Source organism: Aptenodytes forsteri, unplaced genomic scaffold (assembly GCF_000699145.1).
Source record: "Aptenodytes forsteri isolate BGI_AS27 unplaced genomic scaffold, ASM69914v1 Scaffold82, whole genome shotgun sequence".
Lineage (NCBI taxonomy): Eukaryota > Metazoa > Chordata > Aves > Sphenisciformes > Spheniscidae > Aptenodytes > Aptenodytes forsteri.
In genome coordinates, this window is record NW_008795490.1 from 3201070 (window position 1) to 3209475 (window position 8406).

Sequence of the window (8406 nt, forward strand, 5' to 3'; positions counted from 1 at the left end):
TAAATCCAATTGTGCTTTAAAGTCTTAAATAGCCAATAATCTGCCAGTCTGTCTCTACAAAGCTCAATTTCAGAGCCTGGTGCTGAACATGAATCTCAAATTCTTTAACATTTCATGTTTACTGTCTGTCTTCATATCTGATTTCTGTAACACTGAAAAGCCTGAAAGACTGTTAAAAAATTGCAGAGACAATGTTAAAACATGCATTCCCTACATAAGATGGAAATAGATCAGGGTAACTGGGCATCACAATTAACCTTACACTGGAGACAATTACAGTGAACGTTCAGGACATGTCAGTTCTAAACACAATTCCATGAGAACTTCTGTGGCTTGTGATCTGAATCTTCTCTCAATGTTAATACTGAATCTGTCAAACGGGGGAAGTTACAAGCATCAAATCTAGTCAATTAACTTAACCCCCCCTCCCCAAACCCAAAAGCATGGAGAAACATTTCTGAGAAGCACCTAGCTGAAGAAATAAAAAATAATAATTAGACTTTGTCAGGAGCATGAGAAACAGTGAGCTAATCAGGGTGAGTAATCAAAACGCAAAAGAAGAACTCAAGAGGGATAACAGCAGAAAAGCTACACAGATCTTTGCAAAGATGCTTCTTATAGAAAGCAGAAATGCTTTCTACATCATAGGCATTCCATACAGAATTGTACCAATTTACATGTAAATATAAGAGGTTTCAGAACAATGTAATTTTAACAATATTCCTATGAACTGGAAAAATCTTTTTTCCAGAGTTTGAAACATTTTGATAAACAATTCCCCACCTTTAAGTATTTTGAGTGGGATCAAAAGCAACTGTTTGTTCATTTGTTATTTTACCCAGAACTTAATAGCACAATATATGAGGGGTTTTTTTATTACTATGCATACACTCACACAAATAAAAATAATTGTAATTATGCGAAGGAAAATAAGCATAACAACAAGTCATGGTTCATTTATTATAACCACTGTCCTAATAGGAGGAAGTGTCTTTACTTTTATGGTTAAGTATACACTTGATGGAAAAATTAGAATATAGAGAAGCCAAGTGAGTTGCTCAAAGCAAAGCAGAAATTAGAAAGCAAGTAGTCTTAGAGCCCAGGGCTTCTAATCTCCTAGTCTAATTCCCAGTCACTCTTCCATCGAGAGTCATTGTTCTCATTTCAGAGAGATTTGGGTAAGTGTCTGTCTGTCCCCAGGATTAAAAAAAATAATTTCAAGAACCTCATATACACAATGGAAGTAAATCTGAAGAGGAAAAAGAAGAATGTATAATGCTAGAGTTAACTCCAGAACAACAACAAAAAAGCAGTAGTAATGATCTATCTCATAATAATGTCTGCCATCCTTGAAAACATTATTCAGGGAAGTTAGAGGGAATTCAAAGGAAGTGATTGATCGGTCATGTTTACATACTGGGTGAATAAAAGTGTTTTCCTTTCACGCACAAGCTATAACCACTGTCTACCGCAATTCCTGTCTTTTCCTCAGGTTGCTTTTGGCTTATACGAAAATCTACCAACCCAGCCCCATAGCTATGGCTGTAGAAAACATTCCCATCACATTCAGCTTCTAATCAGCAAAGTTTTGTTACTCCAAGTCACCCCCGAACCCTGCAGAATGCATCCTCCATTGCTTCAACGGACAACTTGTGAACTGAAGCTACCCTAGTCCCCATGACTGCCGGTTGCTTTGTTACCTAGTGCACTAGCAAATTCCTTGCAAGCAATCTGTGAAGCCTGGGCTACAACCGGGTTTTTAACTCCCTGACGGGTGTGATCACAGAATTATGTTTTTATTATTTTAGGACATGGTGGTATTTTGAATAGGTGTACTGAGAAAAGAGTATATGACAACACACATATGTATCAGATCTCATAATTTTTCAGAGGTAACCAAAATTCAGTCTCTGATTTAATCCACTGTTAAGCATATTCATTACATTTCTTTTTACTCAGTAATTAAGCTTCCCAAAAGCCTGAAGAAAAGTGGCACTATGGCAAGAACAAATTAAATCAGAACATTCGTAAGTTCTGATCCTTTTTTTCATTAAAGGACTCACCTTCAACCTGCTTATGTTTTAAGCTGTATTTCTTCACCATTCGACCAGTTACAACAGTTGGAAAAACTGTATTTTTTGCAAGTAAATGGAATACAGGCATATTTTTTGTGTAACTGCGTCTCTGATAGACCACAGTCACATTGCCATATTTGTTTAATTTTTTTCTAGGAAAACCTGTCCTAGTGCCAGAGATAAGTGTTACCATTTCAGTCTTTCTCCATGAAGATACTAAAAGCATCTATTAAATATTTTTGAACAAGGACTTAGCAGACACTGCTGCTGGGGTTTTCTCTTTCTCTCCCTTTACAAATCTCTACTCTCCAACCACACCAACATCACTAGAGAGCTGGCATGTGTCCCAGGAGCTCTTCATCCCATGCTGGAGGAGTAAACAGTGGGCTGCACTGGGTGCAGACCTGCTCCTCCCTGCTGAGTCCCATCCCAGCACAACCACCGTTTTCCTAGGATTCCCCTGAACTTAAACACTGCATCTCTGGTCTGCTCCAGCACTTCCCAAAGCAGAAGGGACAGACCTCGCTTTTAAAAAGAGTGGAGGCAAAATGAGACCACTTTCACCCCTCTCTGTGGTGATGGAGAAGCCATGAAAATAGTGTTAGTGTGGAAACCTTGAGACTTCAACATAGTAGTACTAATAATTTGGAATCATTTGATGTGTACATTTAGACACAGAATTCTGTCGTGGTACACCGTCTGTCCCTGATCTCTACAAGATCCATTTACGTCCTCAGTCATTCAAATCCAAGTGGTGTTTATTCCGCCTTTCAAAATAGTCTTACTTGTTTATTGCATGGATATAGGAAAGCACAATGTTGCATTTCTTCCTGTTTCTCCAGTCTGCAGCCTACTTTCTTTTGATTTGGTAATTTCCATCTGTACATTACAAAGGAAGACAAATATCAGAACTGAAGTAAGAAGACAAAATATTGAAAAATATGTTTCTTTGAAATCTAGCTTAAACAAAAAATCAAGCCCAATATATTGATGTGAAGGCTGTTCCTGGGACTTTCCTTCTTCCTCGCTCTCCTTTTCCTTCTTCTGTTTTGCTATTAATACAGGACAGAACAACAGGACAACTATTAGGAAGAATGTCTATTAGTTTTGGTTTCCAAAACTGAGAAATGTTAAAGTAATCTTAAACATTAAGAAAGTGAAATACTTATTTTTATAAAAAGAATTTTGAATGAAAACTCCAACAAACTCTAATCACATCCATAATTTGCGTTGTGTAGCTGGACCTCTTGAAATGTAGAACAGACAAGAAACATGCTTAAGAATGTATTGTGAGCTTATGGTAAGAACTTACGTCTCCTGGTACTGAAAATTCACCCACTCATCTACTCTTCACATATCCACTAATTTTCACATTAATCAGCCTGAGAGGTGATCAGGTGACCAGGTCATTGAGGAGTCAATGAGGGGAGTTGCTCTGCTGGATCTGATACTTAATAGACCAGGAAGAACTGGTCGGAGATGTGAAGGTTGAGGCAGCCTTAGCTGCAGCGACCATGAAATGGAGGACTTCAGGATCCTGAGAGAAGGGACCTCCAGGAGTCTATACTACATCCCGTGCTCTTTAACATCTTTATTAATGACCTGGATGATGGGACAGAGTGTATCTTCAGCAAGTTTGCAGATGATACAAGAAGGGGGCAGTGTCTGATACACCAGAGGGTTGTGCTGCTGTTCAGAGGGACCACCAACAGGCTGGAGAAATGGGCTGACAGGAACCTCATGAAGCTCAGCAAGGGGAAATGCAAAGCCCTGTGTATGGGGAGGAATAACCCTGTGCACCAGTATATGCTGGGGGCTGACTGAGTGGAAAGCAGCCCTGCTGAGAGGGCCAAGGGGGTGCTGGTGAACAACAAACTGACCATGAGCCATGCACCCTTGCAGCAAAGGAGGCCAACAGCCTCCTGGGCTGCATTAGGAGGACTGCTTCCAGCAGGTCGAGGGAGGTGATCGTTCCTCTCTACTCAGGCCTGGTGAAGCCGCACCTAGAGTGCTGGGTCTAGTGCTGGGCTTCCCAGTATAAGAGACATGGACATAATGAAGAGAGTCCATTGAAGGGCCACAAAGATGATGAAGGGACTGGAGCATCTCTCCTATGAGGAAAGGCTGAAAGAACTGGGACTGTTCAGCCTGGAGAAGGCTCAGGGGGGGATCTTATCAATGTGTATAAATACCTGAAGGAAAGGTCCAAGGAGGATGGAGCCAGGCTCTTTTCAGTGGTGCCCAGTGACAGAACCAGAGGCAATGGGCCCAAACTGAAGTACAGGAAGTTCTGTATAAACGTGTGAAAAAATTTTTTTGTACTGTGCTGGTGCTCAAACAGTGGCACAGGTTGCCCAGAGAGGTTGTGAAGTCTCCATCCTTGGAGATATTCAAACCCTGATTGGACACAACCTTGAGTAACCTGGTATAGGTGACCCTGCCTGAGCAGGGGGTTGGACTGGAAGGTCTGCAGTGGTCCCTTCCCACCTCAGTCATTCTGTGATTCTTTGTAAAAAAAGACACTTAATAAGCATAACCTATTCACAAGAAAATGATTATGAAAACTATTATGATCTCTGGCGATTTAAGCATTTACTTTAATGCGACAACAATGTTTAACAATTCCTGTCAAATTGTCAGAGGAAAGATGAAAGGTTAGTGCGTAGAAGACACAAGGCTCAATTAATAGCTAAAATCCCTGGTTGCAGCCAGCCTGTAATACCCTAGAGGGCAAATTCAGACATGTACATAGAAAGCATGTAACTGCAAACCATACCCAGTGTTTAACACTTTGGTGAGACAGAATCCAAGCCTGCCAGGCTGTTCAGAGACTGGGAGAAAGGAAAAAGGAACATTACCTGATCTCTGCTACAAAGTAGCTCAAAAAGCCATTTATATATGATCAGCCTGAATAGGAAAGGCTAAGCTTTTTTCATTAGCTATTATTTTAAAAACTATTTTACAGAAGATATAAACCATTATGTCTGACATCTCATGTACTCAAAAATCAGATCCGAACACTGGGTTTCTTCTTCATATGTGTGTGTTACTAAGACTTTATCTCATGCTTTTGCCTCTGGCATATGACGGTGACTTTTTGGCATTTTCTTCCAGCAAAGGCAACACCACCACACAGCAGGACCTGGAGTTCAAAAAAAAAAGATCCATTAAGAGGCATTCTCTGCAGCAACACCTGGCACCATTATCCCTCCTTCCTCACGTATGGCAATTCTGCAAAGACCCTGTCCTGAGGCATCTAATGCATTGAGGTATTGAACACCAGCAATTATCTGATGGCAATCAAGACTCAGTAGAAATTCAGCTCCACAGTCACCAAAACCACCATATTCTCTATTTTAGAAACCCAGATCTTCTAACCTGTTCCTTGTCTGAAGAACTACCATTTGCTCATGGCAGTAACTGATGTGCCTGTGTGGGCTGAGGAAACTTCTTCCTGCCAAGTAGTTAATAGTGGGTGGAAGACAAAAGTAAAAACAAGCTACAGCTATTCATAATTCTCAACACAGGAATTTCAAAAATAGGATTCTATATTTACCAACTTGGTCTTTTACATATGAAATGTGGGGGTTTTTTTAGAAAAGAAATATACTTGCTTTAATACTTTAATCTTTGCCTGAGACCTTGAAATCTTCCATCCTCCTCTCTACCTACTGTCACTGCTAAAATAGTCATTACCACTGGCCATGCGCTAACAACTCTACAGTCCAGGAGTAGCATTTCCATTGGTTGCGTTGTTTCACAAATATACCTGTTACTTACTCCATTTTCTTCACTTGGTTTGATAAATTGCCATTTAATTACACTGGAATTCAAACAAAACATGGGCTGGAGCTGACTTTCGTGCATCCTTGGTTTGGTGTGTTGCCTTTGAAGAACAAACGGGTGTGAAGAGCAGTTGAAGTAATTTCATTCGCTGAGGATGGTAGGTATGACATAACTATGTTACCAAGATGATGACTGAAAAAACTGGTACAACAGCATTTAGTTCTTATGCAGCTGTTCTTCCCAGCAGATCTCAAGCAGTTTGAAATGACTGATTTCCGCTTACAGAGACTAAACCAAAGTATGTAGAAAGACAATGGCTTGCTTAAGGATAAGCAACCTTGCAAGGTTGGTGGCAAGGGAGGGATAAGAATCCAGGTATTAAGCATCCCAGACTGCTGCTGTCTCCAAAAATAAACATTTTTTTTAAATTCAGAGGTACAAATATAACTATACAACTCCAGCAGAATAAGTAACAGAGCTATTACTTACCAGACTCACCTTCAGCTTGATACAAAGTATGTTTCAGTCTCTCCATAATGAATACATACCTTTCCTGATTAACAAATCATGTATATTCTTAACAAAATGTTCTGTCTTTCTATGTCTGGAATAGACCTTATCAACCGGAGAGAGCTGATTAAAGCCTATGCATGTACAACATAAGCAATGCACAGTAAATCATTGTAAAGCCGAATGCTATTATAATGGATTGATTTCATGCAGACTGACTGAATGTAGAAAAATGATGAATTTTAGAGAATAGGATTTGATTGTTATATTACAGAGAGGACTGGTGTCACAGGCCAAACAGAAAAGAGCACTCTTGTCTGGATAATAAGGTGGGATTTAAGGAGAGACAGGGAGTGATTTGCAAACGACCAGTTACTCGCAATAGAGGCCAACTGAGAAAAAGAAAAAAACTGAAAAAATTAAAAATTTCCTTGAATTTCAGCAATGTAGAGATCAGAAACACATGCCAAGGTGTGAAGGTCTTGGGGGAAGATTCCTAGGACAGAAATGGGCATGAAGTCAGTGAAAGGGGCTGTGCACGGTGAGGACAAATGGGTGTCTAGCAACACAGTTGAGAACAAATATGTAAAGCTTGACTTGGACGGGTTTCATACAACTCCCGTTGCCTTTCCGCCAACTATGGTGGCATCTGGCTCAGACCCGAGGGCAGCACGCTATTGATGGGCACGTTTTACAGAACCTCAGAGGCTGACAAGGAGCCCAGGTTTGATGAGTTCTGGTACCATAAAGAAAGAAAAGTGCAGAGGATGGATACTAGGCAAAGCTGTCAGTGGAATATACAGTGAGTGGTGACTGAAAGTTTGTGTAGATGGTTGCAGCTTGTCGGCTCTTTAGAGCTGGAGCCTTAGAGCCAAGAAGAAACAGAGGGAATGGGACAAAGACTAAGTGTATTTGAATTACTTTAACATAAATGGAAGATTAAAAGAGAAGAAGAATTAAACAAATGAGAAAAAACATCATTTTAATTTAACTAATTCTTTATATGAAACAGGAGATAAAACAAACATCAATTATTCATAGAGAGCCACATCCATTGGCTTAGATTTTTCTTTTCAAAAATATTAATGAATATGGCTTTTACACATTTAAAATGTTTATTTAATGAAAATGAACCATGTGATGCATTAAGGGATGATTATTTAAAAATAGCAGCACTTTATGATGCAGAAAAAAGGCGGAATCTTAATAGCTGCTTTCATTTATATTTTATGTGCAAAAACTCCAGCATAAAAAAATTATAAGAACCTGACTTTAACTAAATCAAAGTTATTCAAAGAAATGCTGCTTTCTCATTTTTTAAGAACTTACTCTCTTATGCTAAGAAAGTATTATCTACAGGTGAGAGCACAAGACTGCAAATTGAAACACATGGCTGCTCTGTCACTTTATCACAGATTCACTCTTTGGTATAAGGAGAGATTTTATGGCAACTTCACCTCAGCCTCTGTTGACTATTAGCAGAACCATGTGAGCTGACCTCCCGTGAAAAACCAAACTTCTAACCTGGTATTTGTCTAAACACAGAGCTTCTGCACCCACTGTGACTCACAGACAGACACAGACCCAGAGCTTTACAGTTCAACCTTTCACAGCGCCCTAGAGGGAGCTACACAGAGAAGAGTCAGGTGAGCCTAAGCACGGTCATGTCTGCACCTTGCCTTGGCAAGGGCCTTTAAAAAAAAAAAAAGGTATGAAGAAGGTTAGCATGTAACTTCTCCAACCAGATCTGACAGCATTACTGACACTCTTTCCAGTCTTCATGCCACATCCCAGAGAAAGCTGCTCTACCCCATGAAAAAATTCCTATTCTGACCCCAAATTAAATAATAATTATAACAGAACATCAGTAAATGAGCCCACTCCCCTGGTTTTGCCCATCTCTAATGCAATTATTTGTTCTATATATTTTTTTTAATGTAATAATTACATTGGCAATTAAGCATCAATGAAAGATATATACAAGGAAAGTTCACTATACTGTGCCTGCTCATGCATTTAGACTGCAATGTCCTGG